Genomic DNA, 19240 nt, shown 5'->3' with positions numbered 1-19240 from the left:
TGATATCAGGGCCAGTATCAAGCTGACTACTAAATTATGAAAGTTTAGTAAAGAGTTTCCAAGAGGAAGTTATGATCATCCATAGCTGCTTTGAGGCCAAGTGAGACAAAGATGGAAAAGTGTGCATTAGGTGTAGTGGTAAGGAAGTCACTGGTGACCTTGACAAGTGATGTTTCAGTGGAGCAGTGGGGCGAGAAGCCAGACTGCAGTGGACTGAGAAGTGAGCGGGAGGTGAGGAAGTAGAAAAAGTGAATATAAATCGGTATGAAGAACAGTCAAGGGGAGGGAGGAGTAGGGCGGCACCTGCAGGAGAAGATGGGGAGGGAGGGATTTGTGTGGTGTGGGAGAGAGCTGGGCAAGTTTCAGTGCCGATGGTAGGAGGGCTATTTTCCTACTGAAGAAATTTTTCTCTTCTCTGGCTCCTGCCTTCTGTCTGAAGGTCTGTGTGGTTCCTGCAAATCTCAGAGCAGATCCTTTAGAAACATCAGAATTCTCTCTCGCTACTCCATTATCAACTAACTCTCAACAGCCAGCTTTTGCTATCATCTCACAAGCCCACATTCCCCTCTGATGACTTTCTGGATACTCACACCCACATTAGATCAAAACATCTCTCTAATTTCTTAATGGAGGTAAAGACAACAAAACTAATCTTACCACATCTCAAAATGGCCCATATATGAGTTCAAATTGAGAAATTAATGTTTTAGACCAATTTTTAAGGATTTGAAGAAATCATTTAGGATTAATATTCATCACACAGTTAGTTACTGACCTTTTTATATTTACTTCACTATTATTTATTGATTGCCTACTATATAGCAGGTGTTTGGCTTGAAACATCCAAAGATGACCTAAAAATCTTGATTTTTAAGTATTTCACATTTTGAAGAGAAATTCTGGGGTTTGTGATGATTTTCTACATTTTTGGTATAATGTTTCTGCTATGTCAAAACAGTACTCTTTAAGGCATGGCTGAAACTTTTTTTTGATACTCTACATCCAAATCCCTCTCTACTTCTAAATAGGTCCTGCTGTGTGATTCTTCCTGGGAAAATGGTCCCGCTTCATACTCTGGAAGTTGAAGAGGCCAAATACCTTCTCCCGATGACCACTGAAAGCTGAGATCTGGACGACTGACCTGGAATCAGCCAGTGGGTCCTCTCACCCAGGGTGTTCCATCCTGAGGGCATGGTAGAAAATCCGAGGACACTGAGAGTCACTCTTGGTGTTGGCAGCGGTGCTGAGTGTCCAGTGGTGTCCACGGCTTTGACCTGACCACACTGCTCCTGGGAGCTGGCCCTGGCGTGTCCTCAGCTGCCCGGCCTCTCTCGGTTCCCATCTCTCCTCTGAGCCGGCTCCCTGTGGAGTCGCTGAGCTCTCTGAGACCCTTCTATGAACCCTCTCTTCTGCTTAGGTTAGCCAGGCAGTTTCTGTTGTTTGCCATCAAGAACTCTGACTGATCCAGAGGGTCACATGGAGTATAACGCAGCAACAAAACCATTTAGACTCAGCTATCGTTTATGGACTGCAGACATTGTGCTAAATGCTTTAGATAAATGACGTCACCAAGTCCTCCAAACGACAGGGTGAGGCAGGCGTGTGAGTCTGTTCTTTCAAGTATCATCTTAAGGGCCTTCTCTTCTGTGAGGGCTTTTCTGAGCTCTGCTGCCTCTTGCAAGTGGACTTAATTCTTCCTCCGTGCCCATTCTATGCCCTATATGTATAATATTACATATAAAAAGTGCATATATAATATCATAATATATAATGTATTCTATATAATAATATGTAATATATAAATATATGTATTTTATTTCCTTGCCGCTTGTTATGCTTTTACTATGTGTGAGATACTGGGCTTCGCAGTTCACTCACATTATCTCATGCCATTCTCTCCAGAACTTTATGAGTTGGATTTATTTTCTATTTTACAGGAGAGAAAATGAGAACAGGAAAGCTTAGGTAACTTTTCACAGTGTTACCTGTGGTCACAGAGTAGAGATGTGCAAGTGGTCCATTTGATCTGTTCTGAATCCCGACCTTCTGCTCCTCTCATGAATGGCCCACACAGCCTCAGGGCATCCTAGTGGTGGTGCTCCCTCCTGCTCTGGACTGAGGCACAGTCTGCTTGTCACTTGTCTTTTTTTCTCACTGGTCTGGGAGGGAAGGCAGGTCTCTGTTCCATATGGCCCATCACCCATTCCTCTGTCCCTGACAGACACCACGAGCCCAGGACTGTACTCCGTGCCAGTGAGCCATCTCAGGAACCCCTCCCCCCTTTCCATAGAAAGTCACTCCCAGGTGGTTAGAGACGAATCCTATTTACTAGTCCTGGCCTAGAACAATGCCTCTCACACATACGTGCTGAGCAAATTGTTGTTAGTGTGTTCCTATTTTCTTCATTTTACAGATGAAGAAATAATAATTAGAGAATTAATAATAAGCCATGAATATTCACCTGGGGATATTCATGCCCACCTCATTGGGTTTTTGTGAAGATTAATTGGACTAATGCACATAAACTCTTCAAATCATGTCTTGGCATAAGGTGAGTTAGTTGTTAGCAACTCCTCAAAAGCACATGGGTTGTATCTAGCATAGGTAAGTGCATACAGAGAGAACCATCAAGAGGTTGGTGTTTGCAGGGGCGAGGGGGAGGGAGAAATGGGGTGCGACTACTTAATGGGTACGAGGTTTCCTTTGGGGTGATGAAAATGTTTGGAACTAGATAGAGGTGGTGGCTGCACAGCATGGTGACTGTACTAAATGCCGCTGAATTGTAAACTTCAAAATGGTTAATTTTATGGTATACAAATTTGCCCTCAATTAAAAAAAAGAGTCACAGAGGTTGTAATGGATGGAGCTTGACCTCTCTGGGCGCTGGTTCACCTGAAGCACACTGGACACCCTGCAGGGTTCAGGTGCTCACTGGAGTTTCCATTTGATGAATCTTTGTCTCACCTGCTTTACGCATGCCCTGTGCTGGGCACTGGGGACACGGTGGAGGCTCAGATGACACTCTCTGTCCCCAACTTTGTATGGAATTGTGTGCAGGGGATAAAGGCTGTCCCTAGTAAATTTCATATCTGGAGTTTGGTGTGCATTTGAGCAGGGGAACAACATTACACTTGGTAGATAAGGACCAGAGCAGCTCTCTAAACCAGTGCCTCTCACAGTTCACTGAACATGTGAAGAGATCTTGTTAGAACGTGGGTTCTGGTTCAGTGGGTCTGGGTGGGCATGAGAGCCCACATTTATAGCTCCCTGGCGATGCTGTGCTGCAGGCCCGTAGGCCACATGTTGAGTAATAAGCTTCTAAACCAGTGGTTCTCAGCCCTCACTGCACATGAGAACCACCTGGGGGAGTTTCTGAAAGATACCAAGACTGTGGAGCCTACCCCAGACCGAATTCAATCAGAATCTGGGTCCTCACAAAAGCTTGTGCACAAACGTCCACAGCAGAATTATTAACAGCTAATAATAGCTAAATAATAGCTAAAAGGTGGAAACATCACAAAGGCCCAACTGTTGAATGGATAAAAGTAAGTGGTATATCCAAACAATGGGATGTTATTCCGCCATAAAGAGGAATGAAGTATTGATAAATGCTACAACACGCATGATACTTGAAAACATTAAGCTAAGTGAAAAAATCCAGTTACAAAATACCATATATTGTATGATTCCATTTGTATAGAATGTCCAGAATACGCAAATCTATAAGACAGACAGTAGATTCGTGGCTGCCAGGGGCTGGGGGAGGGGAGAATAGGGAATGACTACCTCGGCACTGGGTTTCTTACTGGGTTGACAAATATGTTCTGGAATTAGATTGTGGTGATGGTGGCACAACTTTGTCAACATACTAAACCCACTGAAGTGTACACTGTAATATCCGTCACAAAAACTAATACTTTTGAAAATCCAAATTGCCTCACAGTAGAGTTCTCAAATTTTGACATGCTTTAAACCTGGAGGGCGTATGAAAACACAGATTGCTGGGCCCATCCCAGGTCCAGGGCAGAAGCCAAGTTCCTGGGAGATGCTGATGCTGTGGGTCTGGGACCTCACTTTGAGGACCATGGCACTAGACCAGAATATCAACATCACCCAAACACTTGAAGTGATCAAATCTTTCCTTTTTTGAAGACTGTAAACCACTCAGGCCAAAGGCCAGGGGGTTTCTTTTCTACTTGCTGAATGTATGCATTGAACATAAAAGCATTCCTTTCCACTCTTTGATGAGTCTTGTAGTGAAAATAGGTTCAAATAACTATTTACTGATGAATGAGAGGTTTGGGTTCTAATCCCATAACTCAGAAATGAAGTCTGACAAAAGCTTCCTGAGAAAAGAAAATCAGCTTTCATGACATCTGAGCTCGGGTCCCTGCACATATCAGTGGGCTCTAGAGATGACCATGGGCTATTGTAGATTCAGCATAATCCACTGAGCCATACAAATGGCTTCATGTTCAGATGCTCATTTTTTAATATAATAGCCACCAATAAGTAAAAAAGTAATAATAATGCATCTTGCTTTAGTATCACTCCTGCATGAAAGGATTAAGGAACAAAAACACAAGAGGATCTGGGGCCTACATAATTGTGCCATTGTTAATGATTTTGCTTTTCTACCTAAGATGAATTCAAAGATGGTTCTTACTAAAAAAATGAAAACCAACATACTTTGATTACATTCAATTGTATATAGCGTTTACAAATCCCCACAAATCTAAAGGATTGTAAAGATGACTATGTATATGGAGAGAGAAACGTATTTTTGTTGTTTTGTTCTTTTAAACCAACCTTTTCTCAGTGTGTCTTTACCCCGAGCATGGTCATGAATGTGGTCTTAATTTCTCATATATTAAATTCTTCTTAGATTTTAGATTAATCTTACAGTAAAATAACTTATGAAACGGAAAAACTAAACACTTTCAAGATAGGGTTTGCACAGTAAGTACGAGGTCTGTTCTGCAGATTCTAGATTTGTTTTGAATTCTAAGGACTGTGTTGACTAAGAAAAGTCCATTTCTACCTGTGCAAGGACATGACATTGTCTTAATTGCCTTAGGAGACATAAAAATGTTCACAATTTTGCACTATTCATACCTTAGCTATTCAGTCAAATGCAGGAAAATGCTAGCAAATTTCATTGAGAGGGGTTTAACCAGGCTGATTAACTAAAACTTTGTACTCTTACTTTCAAATGAGATTTCTCCCAACAATAAAAGAGCCATCCTTAATTTATATTGTGACGCATATTCAACTTTTATCCTCCAGACAAGATTTTAGAGAAAACAAATGAGAAAAGTGAGCCGTTTTGGGACCTGACAAAATAATGCCTGGCATTAGTCTGGATTTGATTTGACCTTCCTAATCACACTGTCAGCACGAATCACGAGGGCAGGACGAATCTCTCTCTTTTTCTTTTTGTCGCTCATACAGCCCCCGCCCCTGGGCTGTGCAGATAGTAGGAAGTGACGAGGAACTTATGAAATAAACGAACAAATTTTTCAAGGCAATAGCAGGCCAAAGCCACACACTGTATGACCCCATTTATATGAAATGACCAGAACCAGAGTCTCTTTGGGGTGTATTTTTGGGGTGATGAGAAAATGTTCTGGAAGTAGATAGTGGGGACGGTTGCCTAACACTGTGCACGATCTTAATGCCACTGAAGTGTACACTTTGAAATGATGAAATTAATTTATGTTATGTGAATTTTACCTCAATTAAATAAAAAGAAAGCTGGCCAGATTGCAAAATACCAACACCAGTCCTGATGTCCACCATCTACGTGTCCCTCCTTCCACACGCACACCCTGCTCCCGCCCCCAAGCACCAACCTCACTAAATGTCTGTGTGCAAATTAATAGTAGAGAAGGGAACCATCTGCTCCCTTCCAACGTCACCTCAGTGCCACTACAGTCAAGCTTTACCGGATTCTCGTGGATAACGAGAAAGCAAAATATCCCAGAACCCAACACGTCCCTCTGCAAGTGACGATCAGAGCAAACTCCATTTGCTTCTCCGCGGCATTCGGACCCACGCAGAGTATTCTGAGAGAGGACTATGCGCAGTGATCTTCGCTGTCACCTGATCGGAGCCTCGTCAAGAACTAAGCACATATGGAAGCTTCTCCAGCCATCGAGTTGGTCCTCCCAGGACCCTGCTCAGCTGCATTGGCCAAGGCTGTTCCTGGAAGCAAAACTCCCAGAAGATGGACTGAACGTGGGCCCAGCAGAGGGAGAGGAGAAGGGAGGAGGCCCGAGGACTGGAAAATGCTGAGTTGAGTCTACAGGTAGAGGGAAGCCGGCCCTCCTACAGTGGGTCACTTAGCAAGAGGAATGTGGATGACAGTCCATTCTATCAGGGGATCTTTTCCCTCCCAGAGAAGCTTAGACCCAAAAGACAGGCCCTAGGGCTGCACTAGCTAGGAATTTGCCCATATCCTAGGGAGTCACTTTCTGTTTATTTTTAGCATCCCACTGTCAGACGTTTTCAGAGAGGACCTCCTCCTTATAACCACTGCTTTCTTGTGCAGTTAATTACACTCCCGATGACAACTGCTTGAAAAATCCCAAGACAATTAAGTGCAAGAGAAACCCTGCAAGCCTGAATGCTGAGTGGATGCCTGCTTTGCTGTGATGCTCCGCTCTAGGCAGGTGCACGTCTGGCCTGTGAGACTCAGAGGCACACATGCACACATACACAAACCCAGATGTCAGAACTCTCCACTCAAGGCCCTCCTTCCCCACCAGGAACTAGCAAATTTCCTAACTGAGTAGGCTGCTCCTCTCCAGACCCTGTGTTCCTTAGATTTAAGAAAGGAAACACTTTTCTGGAGCAGCAGGAGAAAGTGGACCCCTCCTATTCAGCAAAGAAACAGCAAAGAAAAATACACATGATCTCAAGTCCTTCATCTTTTAGTATATTTAGGAATTAAGTTTTGATTCAAAGTATTTTCTCTTTACACACTCCCCAGATTTCTTTTAAGTCATCACCCTTAAAGGATTAAAACTAATGGTTTTTTAATTATAAAAAAATGATTGTCCTTAGTAGAAAGGTTGAGACAGTTTTTATAAGAGGAACAGAGCAAAAAATGGAAATAACATAAAAGAGAAAAGGAATTTTTCATCTTTACTGTCTTTCTTTCCTTTTTCTTTCTCTCTCTTATTAAAGTTCTCAAAATTAACGCAAGTCAAGTTCAACCAGGAAGATGATAGACAGATAGATAGATGAGAGATAGATGATAGAAGGACATATGCATGAGCCATCCCTTCCACTGTCCTTCGCTTTGTCTCCATTCCTGCCCACTCTGTCCCTCAGGTCCTCGCCCCGCCCTGAACTCTCCACCAGGGTTACACCACCATCTGTATTCTTCCACCCCCTCGCCATCCTCACACAAATGCACGCCAGCATGCTTGCATGTGTGAGGGATTCTTTCTTACAATTTATTCTCACAAAATGAGATCATACTATACACATTTCTCTTGTTTTTCTCACGTAACTCTACATTCTGTCCATCCCTCTAGGATGGTAGATGGAGATCTAACTCATGTCCATAATAACTGCATAATAGTTCATATTATGGATACACCACATTCCCTTTCAATCATCATTCAGGTTGTTTCTACGTTTTTTCAATTCAAAAATTCTACTATATATAATATAAAATTATGTAATTCTGTTATATGTATTTAATGATCTATGCACAAGGAGATATATGTAATTAAATATTTATATTTTTGTATCTATAACACAGACTCCCAAAATTTGAATTGTCAGGTGAATACATACAAGAAGATATTTTAATGGGAGCAGAAAAATAAAAGCCAACTGAAGGCAAATTGGGGAAAAGAGGATCACAGAAGGTGGTCCCAAATGAGAGCTGTCATTTTTTCTTTGACATGGTCGTCATATCTGCTTACCGTGCCCCAGGCTGGCTTCAGTAGGGATCTGAGCTCAGCAGATCCAGATCAGGTCTCACACTCTTCCTAGGGGATCAGGCAGTGAGTGAAGCTGAGAGGCAGCTCCCCAGGCAGCCATCTTTGACTACGCCTGCTTGTAGGAAGTCTTTCCACCCAGTCATCCGTGTGCCAAGAGCTGGGGCTCCAGAATGGTCTGATGCTTCTCCCACTTGAAAGCCCTTCCATCATCTGAAGACAGCACTTATGGTCCTTCTGAGTCTTCACTAAAACAAACGTCCCCAGGTCTTTTAACTGCTCCTCATATGGGACAGTTTTGAGTGTACTCACCCTAGGTATATTCTTGTCTACTCCGAGTTTCCTCCAGCATGGGGCCCCAGGGGCTGCCACATCCGCTCAGGTGAGAGGACCACCACCGACCTCATTTTGAACATAATTGTTGCTCCCCGTCAACAGCCTCATCTCAGTGTTGATTCACTCTGAGTTTACAATAGACCAACACTCTGGATTCTTTTCATATGTGCTGTCACTAAGTCATACAGAAAACGTCACTAAGTTCCTGACATCTTCTTCCATTTTCTAAGATGTGACCATGGAAGAAACTATGTGGTACTGGTGATGCACTCACCACTACACCCTTTATCAGAGAAGGGATGAGAGGTGGCAGGAGGAAAAACAGGAGGAGGCACGTTTCAAATCTGAAATTTTCTATCCGTTTTCTTCTACCATCATAAATACCCCTACTGTGTTTTTCTCTCATATTGATCCAGCATTATTCCATGTTACCAATAAAAGAAGAAGAGTTTTCCTGTAAGTGAAAAGGATCACATTATTTTGACATAGTGAACCACGAGTAGCACCAGGGACCTGCACTGGCGAGAAGCTCGACCCCATCCTCTGGGTCTGAAGAGTCCACTGTGGCAGCGGGCTTCTCCTTGAAGAACTCACATAAGACTCTGGATGCACAATTTCACTATAAAGCAAGTAGTAAAGCTAAGGAATACTTCTTCACAGGGTGAGAAAAGGCTGAAAAAACAAGTAATTTCCCCCCAAAATGCTGACCTAGTTCTGGATGACAAAATTTACGAGGGTATGGACCTATTTGTCTTGTTCAGCATTCTATCCTCAGAGCTAATTATTGACAAAAGATCAACTCTCTGCCTGTCTGGTTGAATGAATGAAGGAATGATGATCCCAACCTTTGAGGCAGATGTCAAGGAGAACAGCCAGGCCCTGCCATCACATTCATCCCATCAAATACTGCTCTAGAAGGTCCACAGTCTGAATCACGACAGCAATTTCTAGGATTTATATTCTGAAAACCTCTGGTCCTATAGAGAACAAATTCAGGGACTCTGGGGTTGGTTAGAACAGCTACTTCTAGTGAAAGGATCAATTAATTCAATCAACAAATACTTATTGTGCACATTATAGGTACCAGGCAAAGGTTTAGATGTACAAATAATAGCAGCTGTAAACACAAAAATTCTGTCTTCGTGGAGGACAAAATCTCATGGGTAAACAGGTATAAAATCAAAATAAATAAGTGAACTATATAAGACATTAGAAGTTCCTAAAGGTGTAGAGAAGAATAAAGTAGAAAGGATTTAATGCGTGAGAGAAGACCACCCAGCTCTTTTTCTTATCTCATCCCCACTACAACCAAGTTCACGAAGGTAAGTGCAATTTTCTTTCCCACCTTCCAGAAAAGCAAACCAGGGGAGAAAGAGAATCACTTAAACTTTTAAATCATTAAACAAGAGACTGGGGAAAAAGTCACCCCCAAATGTGCTGGTACTTAATTTAGGGTCTAAAGCTCTGCTTTGGAGCATTAGCAGCTGTCCACATCAGCTGAAAAAGGAGCCTTCCCAGGTTCGACCTGGCAGCTGGCATTTACTTCCTGGGTCATGTCCAGGGTCAGAAATCCTCTTGTGGAGATGAGACTGTCCCCTTCTCCAAGCAGCTAAGTGTCTCTGCCATTCCAGCTTCCATGCGTTCTTGTTCTTAAGCTACAGGGAAAGAGGAAGGAAGTAAAGGATGACTCTTTCCTTGGCCAACCATTCAACGCAGAATCTGAGTTGGAAACGTGTGACGAAGGAGCTATCTGTGGAGCAGGAAGCACCTGACATGGAGGTAACACGTGGGAGATAAAACCCACAACCTGCACTGGGGCCTTACCCCATTAGTGTCATCATGAACAGCCATTGTGTGTCTTTATCAGACTGGGTACTTGGTCGTCCCATGGGGGAAGATGTTGTGGTCCATCTCTACTCTAGGACTAAGGCTTCAACATCAGTGCCAGAGGTACAGGGGATGGTGGGAACCCCAAATCCCCCACAGGATGAGTGTCTAAATTTTGAAGGGGATCTCCAACAGTGAGTGGGCCATCTAACTTCTCTGTTTCCTGCTCTGCAAGAGGGGACAGAACCAGGGGCCACATCTACCTCCCAGGGGTGTTCGGACAGATCCAGTGGGCTCTTGGCATGTGCACACAGCACATTACCTAAACATGATCTTTTGTTTTGTTGGGAGAGACACTCCCATCAGAAGAAGGGGAGGAAAGGGAGAGTTGGCAATGGGAGGAGGAGATGGAGAAGAATGAACTCAACTCAAGCTGACAGCTGAAAAGCATTGACTCAGCCACGTAAGTGCTAGAAATGAGAACACCACTGAGTAGCAGAGAAGGAAAAAAATGCAAAGATCCGCTTTCCAAATGCCAGGAGCATGTACTTGTACTGAGAACAGCAGGGCTCCTCTCACAGCCCTGCTCCCTACCAGTCAAGTGGCTCCATGGGGCAGCTCAGTGGCTCCTTCTTGCGTCACCAGATCCCAGGGTATTATCACTTTGGTAGTTTGTTAACCCTGAGAACATGGGGAAAGGAACAGCCATTTATAAAGCAGAGACAGACTTTCTCATCTCCACGTTGAGACCTTGTCTGGAAATGGGGATGGGAAACGAAAAGATTAGTTGAGCAGGCTTCTGGGTGAAAATGAAAAAAAAAAAAAAAAATACTTTCTATTTTTAGACGCTTGAGAGGAGGGATTTGGCTTCCACCACCCCATGTGCCCCTGACACTGATGCTGAAGCCTTAGTACCACAGTAGAGATGGACCACAGCATCTTACCCCATGGGATGACCATGCACCAGGTCTGGTAAAGAAACACAGTGGCTCTTCATGATGACACCGTCGGGGTAGGCCCCCATTGCAGGCTCTTGGTTTTCTTGTCCACGTGTTACCTCAATGTCGGTGCTTCCTGTTCCACAGATAGCTCCTTCATCACACGTTTCCAACTCTGATTCTGCGCTGAGTGGAAAACACAGAAAAACAATCATCCTCAAATCTTTGTAAAAACTAATAGGATCTTTTTTGGGAGAGAAATATGACTTAGCTTTTCTTAGAATGCAGAAGTCTTCTCCAATCATCAAAAAGAATTATAGGAAAGCAAAAAATGTAACTTCAGGAATATATGTATAAACTCATGACCTGTCTCACTTACATTCTGGCTGACAGCTATGAAAAATTTCCCCAAACTCCTTTAAACAACAGTCGAAGCCTAGAGCCAGTGGCTCCGGTGGATGTTAGGTCCATTCCTGTACTTGAAATACTCCTCTCTTATGCCTCCCACTTCTGGGAATCTATTGAAAAAGAAGTGTGACCAATTTATCAGACTTTCAGACTCTGAAAAAATATTTCAAAGGGTTTGGTGTTGCAGAGAGGACCACTAACCTCCCGCAAAATAAGAGGACCCTGAGCAGGCACCCGGAGCACCTGGCCCTTTCAGCACAACTGACACGTTTTATTTCCAGCCAGGTGAACAGCGTCTCTCCCATGTCTTTTCAAAGGAGGAGGGGGCTTTAGAGGGAGAACAGGAGCACACCCCCAAATCTTCGTTATGCACGCATCATGCATAGTGATGCTGAGAATCCATCTGTGCCGCAGTCGATGATGAAACAGCTCAGGAGCACAAACCCTTTCTGCACATGTGCAAAATGACACTTGAGCACTAAAAGGGCAGAGCATTACCCATTCGTTCAACAAACTATAGCTCTCAGGATATGTTTAAATGAGCCAGCCACAGAGAACTGCTCTCTTCTAGGTGGAAACGATTGCCATCATTCAACGGCAACTGCCACCATCATCCTCATCAACAGCAGTGACTATCCCTCCATCACTCTTCTACTGGATGACAACCAGCAGCCTCCAAGATGCTCCTGGCACTGTGTTGCCTCTGCTTCCAGAGCAGAGATGGGCTTTTATCATATTCACTTCCTCCTCCTCCTGGGGTAGTTCTCTCTTATGCTTTAATCGCACATGCAGGCGCCCACACACACACATGTCCCGAGCGAGGTCACATTCTAACAACTCTCTTAGGGGACACTGCAGTGCTGAGCAGCTGCCTCACAAATACTTGTGCTCGGAATTCTCTGACTCCTGTCCTTCAGGAGAAGCTCTGACAGCGACTTTGTGTCCAACACTTCTGATCTCAGGTTCACCATCTGGACAAATTGTTATGACCAAACTTAAAACTCAGCCTCCATTTCCTCCTCTGTGAGATGGGGATAATAATGGAACCAACTACCTACAGGAGACATCGGCAAACTTCCTCGGTACAGGGCCAGAGATTGAATATTTTTGACTTTGTGGCCTCAAGGTCTCTGTCTCAACCACTCCACTTGGCTGTTGTAATGTGAAGGCAACCCAGACAAAATGGAAACACATGGGCATGGCTGTGTTCTAATAAAACACTGAAATTTGAATTTCATAAAGTTTTTATGTCATGAAATATTCTTTCACTTTTTTTAAACAACCATTTAAAAATATGATATAATCAAAGAAAATTATATCTTGAAGAGATTCCTGTACCCCCATGATCACAGCAACATTATTCAGTAACCAAGGTATGGAAACAATCTAAGTGTTCACTGACAGATGAATGGATAAAGAAAATGTGGGGTGTGTGTGTGTGTGTGTGTGTGTGTGTGTGTGTATGTAATGGAATATTATTCAGCCATAAAAAGGAATGAAATCTTGCCATTTGCAACAACATGGAGGGCATCATGCTAAGCAAAAGAAGCCAGAGAGAGAAAAACAAATACTGCATGGTATCACTTATATGTGGAATCTAAAAAATAAAGTTAAACTCATAGAAACAGAGTAGAAAAGTGGTTGCCAGGGGCTGGGAGGTGGGAGTAATAAGGAGAGATTGGGAAAATGGTACAAACTTTTCATTATAAGATAAATAAGCTCTGAGCATTGAATGTATAACATGGTGACTATAGTCGATAACATTGTAGTTTATAATTGAAATTTGCTAAGAGAGTAGAAAAATGTCCTCACCAAAAAAAAAAGATAAATGTGACGTGATTGGATGTGTTGATTAAGTCAATGGGGAATCCTTTCATGATGTACACATATATCAAATCATCACATTGTACAGTTTGTTTTTTATTTTTTACTGAGGAAGCTTTGCCCTGAGCTAATATCTATTGTCAATCTTCTTCTTTTTCTTATGTGAGCCACCACCACAGCATGGCCACTGACAGACCAGTAGTGTGGTTCCATGCCCAGGAACCAAACCCAGGCCACTGAAGTGGAGAATGCCAAACTTTAACCATTAGGCAACCAGGGCTAGCCCCATTGCACACTTCAATTATCTTACAAATTTATTTGTCAATTATACCTCAATAAAGCTGGGGAGAAAATGAAACCTATTCCCAGCCTGTGGGCCCTACAAAAACAGATGACAGGCCAGATTTGGCCCATGGGCCATACTTTACTGACCTCTAACACAGAGACCATGATGAGGAGGAAACAAGTCACTGATGTAAAGCACTCAGCAGACTGCCTGAGACCTAAGAACTCAACCCACAGGAGCTATCACTCTAGAGGTCGAAGAAGAAACCAACATGGCTGAGGTGGAGCCCTTCAACTTGACCCAGCCCTACATCTTACTTCAAAGGGTGAGAGGGGGACTGTCATTTCTCAGGTGGAGCAGGGATGAAATAGGCAAGAAACAGGTGCACACATGAAGAGATATCTGGCAGTCCTGCTTCTACTGAAGAGTTTTGCTGCCTGAGCCCAGGGTGCAGTGACCTGAGAATTTCAGCCAAAAAAAGTTAACAAAAGTACAGGAAACTGAAGGCAAGAGTTACAGGTGCCTGCTTGCTGCAGATGTTGTGTAACTAACTGCCCCCTTGGAGTCATGTTGGTGGGTATAAATCAACTAGTAATAATAATAACTGTAACAGTGAAATTCAATTACTTATGTAACTTGGTACTGAGATTTTATACTATACAATTGCACCCCTAAATGAGGTATTATAGAGGATTTCCAACCAAAGAGAAACAGACGGGAATAAGCTTTCCTACCCACGTTTGAATCCCCTCCAGTACTCACGTACCAGGCACGGAATCTCTCGGCCCATCATGGTTCTCATTCAGACATTTATGCTGCCAACACACATGTAGTTTTGCATCATGTGGCCCATTATGAAACAAGGTGGGTGCTCCTGAAGGAGGAAGGAAGCCCCGGGAAGTACCTCCTCAGTGATGTAAGGGCTTCTGCTCCTTTGCCTCCTGCTTTCTCCACTACTCCTGCCACATCCCCTCCCTCCCACAAGGAGTGTTGGGTCCTCCCTGAAGCACAAATATCCACCATCGTACCTGATCAAAATGACATCAATGTCGGCACCAATCATACCACAAGGATAAGGTTAAAAACTATAATCTGTGGCTTATCAAATGAGTACATGATTTAGAATTTTACACTATAAAATTAAAGGTTTTTTCTTACATTATTTCTTTCCACAGCCAACACTAAACCACAGTAGGTGAGGACTTAAGAGCTATTTGATTTATGAAATGGGTTTTGTTCAGTTGTGTGTCTTGATTTGTTTTTAAAGAACATGTCAGTTGCTCCCTAACAGGAGTGTTTCGATTCTAGTCAACAAGCATTTATTATGAACTGTTTACACGCATAGCCTAGTCTTAAGCCATGGACCAGGTGAAGACATCTTCCAAACTAAATCCTGGAGTCATGATTAGACAAGTATATGAATGAGGACAATGGGATAGGCTGCCCCAATAGGTCAGAGATGGGATTACTGCCACCATGGGTGTGTGGAGAAGTAAAAAGTGTGACGCTCTGCTGTCAGAGCATATGATCAAATTCGGCAAAAAAGCACACACACAAAGGGGGAAAACGAGACATGAAGCAAAAGCATGAAGGTCACAGAGGAGTAAACGGATATACTAAAGCATGAGAGATCTAAGTAGGGGTCACTCATGCAGTGGGCAGGGTGGTGCTCCCTGGAAATTCCTGCCCACTCAGAACATCAGAATGCGACTGTATGTGGAAATAGGGTCTTTGTAGATGTAAATAATTAAGTTAGGATGAGGTCATAGTGGGTTAGGGTGGTCCTTAAATCCAATGACTCACATCTTTATAAGAGAAAGGAGAGGGAGATTTGGACACAGAGACACACAGGGAGAAGGCGATCTGAAGATGGAGGCAGACACTGGAGTGATGCAAAGACAAGCCAAGGAAGGAATGCCAAGGGCAGCCGGACACCACCAAGGGCTAGCAGAGGCGAGGAAGGATTCTTCCCTAGAGCCTTCAGAGGGAGCAAGGCCCTGCTGACACCTTGACCTCAGGCTTCTAGCCTCCAGAACTGTGAGAAAATAAATTTCCATTGTTTTAAGCCACCCACTGTGGGTAGTTGGTTATGGCAGCCTCAGGAAACTAATATACTCAGCAAGGGGAGTAATTGGAAGAACAGAGCTGGGAGGCAGGCACTAAACTGGTCTGATGAATGGGACCTGTGGCTTCTCCTTCTGTTCCTCACACCAGAGCAAAACCTATGCTCCTGGTACTCTCTCTGTGCTACAGAAGAAGATATGTTCCCCACTGACAAAATCATTCTGCAGCAAGGGGACTGTTCATTAGATTAGCCCCAAGGGGTGCCAGAAAGCTAAGGAATGCCACATAAACATGGAGTTTCACAAATATCTCCATCAGAGACAGAAATTACCTGCCATCTCAGGCTTCCAGGAAGAGCCATCGTAACCTTAGGGAGGAAGCACTACAGATGTCAGTCAGCAACTTGACTCAGTGTTGCTCCTATGGCTGAGCCAGTCACGTATGATGCAGAGGCTGGGGGTCCTCCCATCCTGACTTGCATGCAGAAGCCATGTACAAGCACCCCGTCTCTTCAGGGCGCTTGGCAGAGCACAGTGCCTGGTAAACAGAGCAAGAAGAAGATCTTAACTACCCTGCTGGGCTAATCAGGCAGCAGGCAGGATGAAGCAGAGAGCCTCTGTGGAAGACTTGTAAGCGGGCTTCCTTTCACCCAGGGCTCTGTCTCTACAGTACACGCTCAGAGCATAATGCGCTTTGATTCCTTTCTCCTTTTCTTTCTCTTTCTTTTTTGATTTTTGTATAAAGCTTTCTATCCTTCTTTTTTTTATTACCAAGTGATATATGAAATATTCTCATTGTAAAAGATCTGAGTAAAATATAACCCCACTCTCTTCCACAGAGGTAACCACATTAATACACATCTTTGCCGTCCTTCTGTGTATTTAGACATTCATATAAAATAATCTATTTTCATATAAATTGATGCTTCTATATATGATGTTTTCCCTTGCTTTTTTTTTTTTTTTGGTACTTGAGAAAGATTCGCCCTGAGCTAACCTCTGTGCCAATCTTCCTCTTCTTTGTATGTGGGTCATCATCACAGCATGGCCACCAATGAGTGGTGTAGGTCTGCACCCAGGAACCGAGCCAGGCCACTGAAGCAGAGCATGCTGAACTTCACTATTAGACCACGGGGCTGGCCCCTTAATTTGCCTTTTTAACTACAATATATCCAATAAATCTTTCACTGTCAATAATGCCTCATTCCTTTTGATGACTGCATGTATGCCACATAATTTATTTAGCCTTGCTCAAATTGCTGGGCTTTTTATTGCTTCCAGTTCTCCATGTTATAAGGAACACTGAAATGGACATCCTTGCATAATGCACACCTGTGCTGGAACAAACTTTGCTTTAGATAGATTCACAGAAATGATCTTATTGGATCAAGAGACATGGGCATTTTAACCTTAAATGATACAGCCAAATTTCCCTCTCTAACGGCTGTACTAGTTTGTACACTTCCCCAGAAGTGTCACCCTCATCCTCATCAACTGAACATTATCAATACTTACAATTTTCTCAGTATAATAAACAAAAATATGTTTTAATTTGCATTTTCCTTGTTACTGATGATTTAAGCAACTATTTATAAGTTTATTAACCACTTATTTTTATTCCTTCAATGTGTCTTTTCAATGAGTTGTTGATCTTTGGGTTTGTAGCATCCTACTTTCTATACTCTGTAACTGACTGCAACTGGACATTGAGTGTGCACTGGCGTGTTCTGTCACACCTGTGGTTCCCACCATGGTCTGTCCTGCATGTCCGTAGACTCTGCCCTCTGTGGTCCCCACTCCAGGTCTCTTTCACTTGTTGGCTCTCAGCACTTCTGTATTCACCACTGCGACAGGCAGAAACTGCTCAGCCTCTTCCGTGCCACACTTCAGCCTCGGGGAAACGTGTGTGTACTCTCTAAGGCTTCATCTCTGCTTAAACACACCATGCCGCCATTTCTTCAGTGTTCTCAGTTCCGAACAGAACACTTCCTCTCAACTGCTCTGGGATTTCTTTGTCTTGCCCCTACACCTCACTTCATTCAGCCAAGCCCAGGGTGCTGAGGGGTGCGGGATTCCTTCTCAGGAATATATAGATATACATATATATATATTTGTTATATACTTGGCAAATGTTCTTCCTACTATTTCTTTGTGTTTTAATTTGTTTATACTTCATTTTATAGTCATTAATTCAACAAATATTTACTGAGAATCTACTCTGCGCAGTGAACAAATCAAATATTCTGGTAAAATATACTCCTAAATTTTTACCTAAAACTTCTATAGATTGTTAAATATGTCGGGCTTTTGAATTTACCTGGAATTAAGAAGTACTTTCATACAAGAAGTATGTCTTTAGCTTTTTTTTTCCAACTGGAAAAGTGATCCAAAAATTATGCCTTGAATAACCTATCTTTCTGTCTCTGAAATACAACCTTTATCATAACCCATATTCCCACACGTAATGGGTCACTTCAGGATTGTTTTTTCTGTTCAACTGACTCTTCTCCTCTTCCTGAGTGCACATTAATCACCAAGTGTGTCCATCACGAGGCCTGGAATTGCACAGTCTCAGGACATCACTCACCATGCTCCCAGTCCCCGCCTGACCCCCCAGTCCCTCCCCTTCGCACGGTTCAAACACGCCCATTCGAGCACTTTTAGTGGAACACCGAGTTTAAGTACCAAAGCCGTGTTTGAGTTACTTCAGGAAGGAAGAGAACATCAGCTGTTCTGAATTTTAGACTCCAGCTCGGGCAAAAAGAGAACTGTCGTGTCGTCTATTTGCAGTCAGTCCTCTGCAAAATAACCTCAGTCGGGGGGATCACAGCGAGTGTCCAGCAATGGAAAATCAGTCCAGAAATGGGAAGGTGAAGACTGGAGCATCGGATTACAAGCATCTCCCCAGACCCCTCAGCAGGCAGAGAGCTCCCCATGGAGCTGGAATGTGCGTCTTCTCCCTCCCTCCGCCCCTGCATTCACACTCATCTCAGAGACTCGCTGTTGCGCCCTTTGTGGCAAAGGACTGTGCAATCAGAGGGTCCCATTGCTAGAGCATTGAAAAGACACGTAGGAATCAGCTTTAGCATATTTAACTAGTGTCTGCCCCTCCTTCTGACCCCAGGGGACGGGAGCATGCTGCAGTTCCTCCTCTGCGGGCTGGCTCCTGCTTGCTCCCTTCTCTTTGGCAGTGACTTTAAACACCCAGGTTCTTATTAAAATCCTTGGATTTTAATTGTATCTTCTCAGGGCACACCTAAGAGGCTCCATTTATCCCCAGCCAAATCAACTGTCTCCCCAAGTGACCCGTTCCTGGAAATGTTATTGTTTGTAATAACCAGCTCAAATATGTATTTTCATTTAATCTTTCTTATTACCTCCATTTCACAAGTGTTTTGCGTGCCACACAGTTTCCACAAGGATCTGCCGTCACATCATTGGGCAAAGTATGAAACGGGGTTTGTTTTAATTGCAAAATTACTTTTACTCAGATGGTGGCTGGGCTTGGAAATGTTCTCTATCACCGTGGGGGTTTTAGGGCAATGCTAGTGTGTCTGTAGTTTTTGGAAAGATCTCCTGTTTTGTGAGAGAATTCATTGTCTGTTT

At 43.4% G+C, this 19240-nt stretch overlaps 1 long non-coding RNA gene across 1 annotated transcript; it reads right to left on the bottom strand.

The window, feature by feature from the left end:
* Nucleotides 1–7437: 7437 nt before the first annotated feature.
* On the bottom strand, nt 7438–16172 carry LOC139078376 (uncharacterized). Its single transcript, XR_011531301.1, has 2 exons — nt 15967–16172; nt 7438–9943 (listed from the first exon to the last, which is right to left on the bottom strand). It is a non-coding gene; the product is annotated as an uncharacterized lncRNA (long non-coding RNA).
* Nucleotides 16173–19240: the final 3068 nt, after the last annotated feature.

This window comes from Equus przewalskii, chromosome 22, assembly GCF_037783145.1.
Source record: "Equus przewalskii isolate Varuska chromosome 22, EquPr2, whole genome shotgun sequence".
Taxonomy (NCBI): Eukaryota; Metazoa; Chordata; class Mammalia; order Perissodactyla; family Equidae; genus Equus; species Equus przewalskii.
This window is presented reverse-complemented; position numbering and strand designations above follow the sequence as displayed.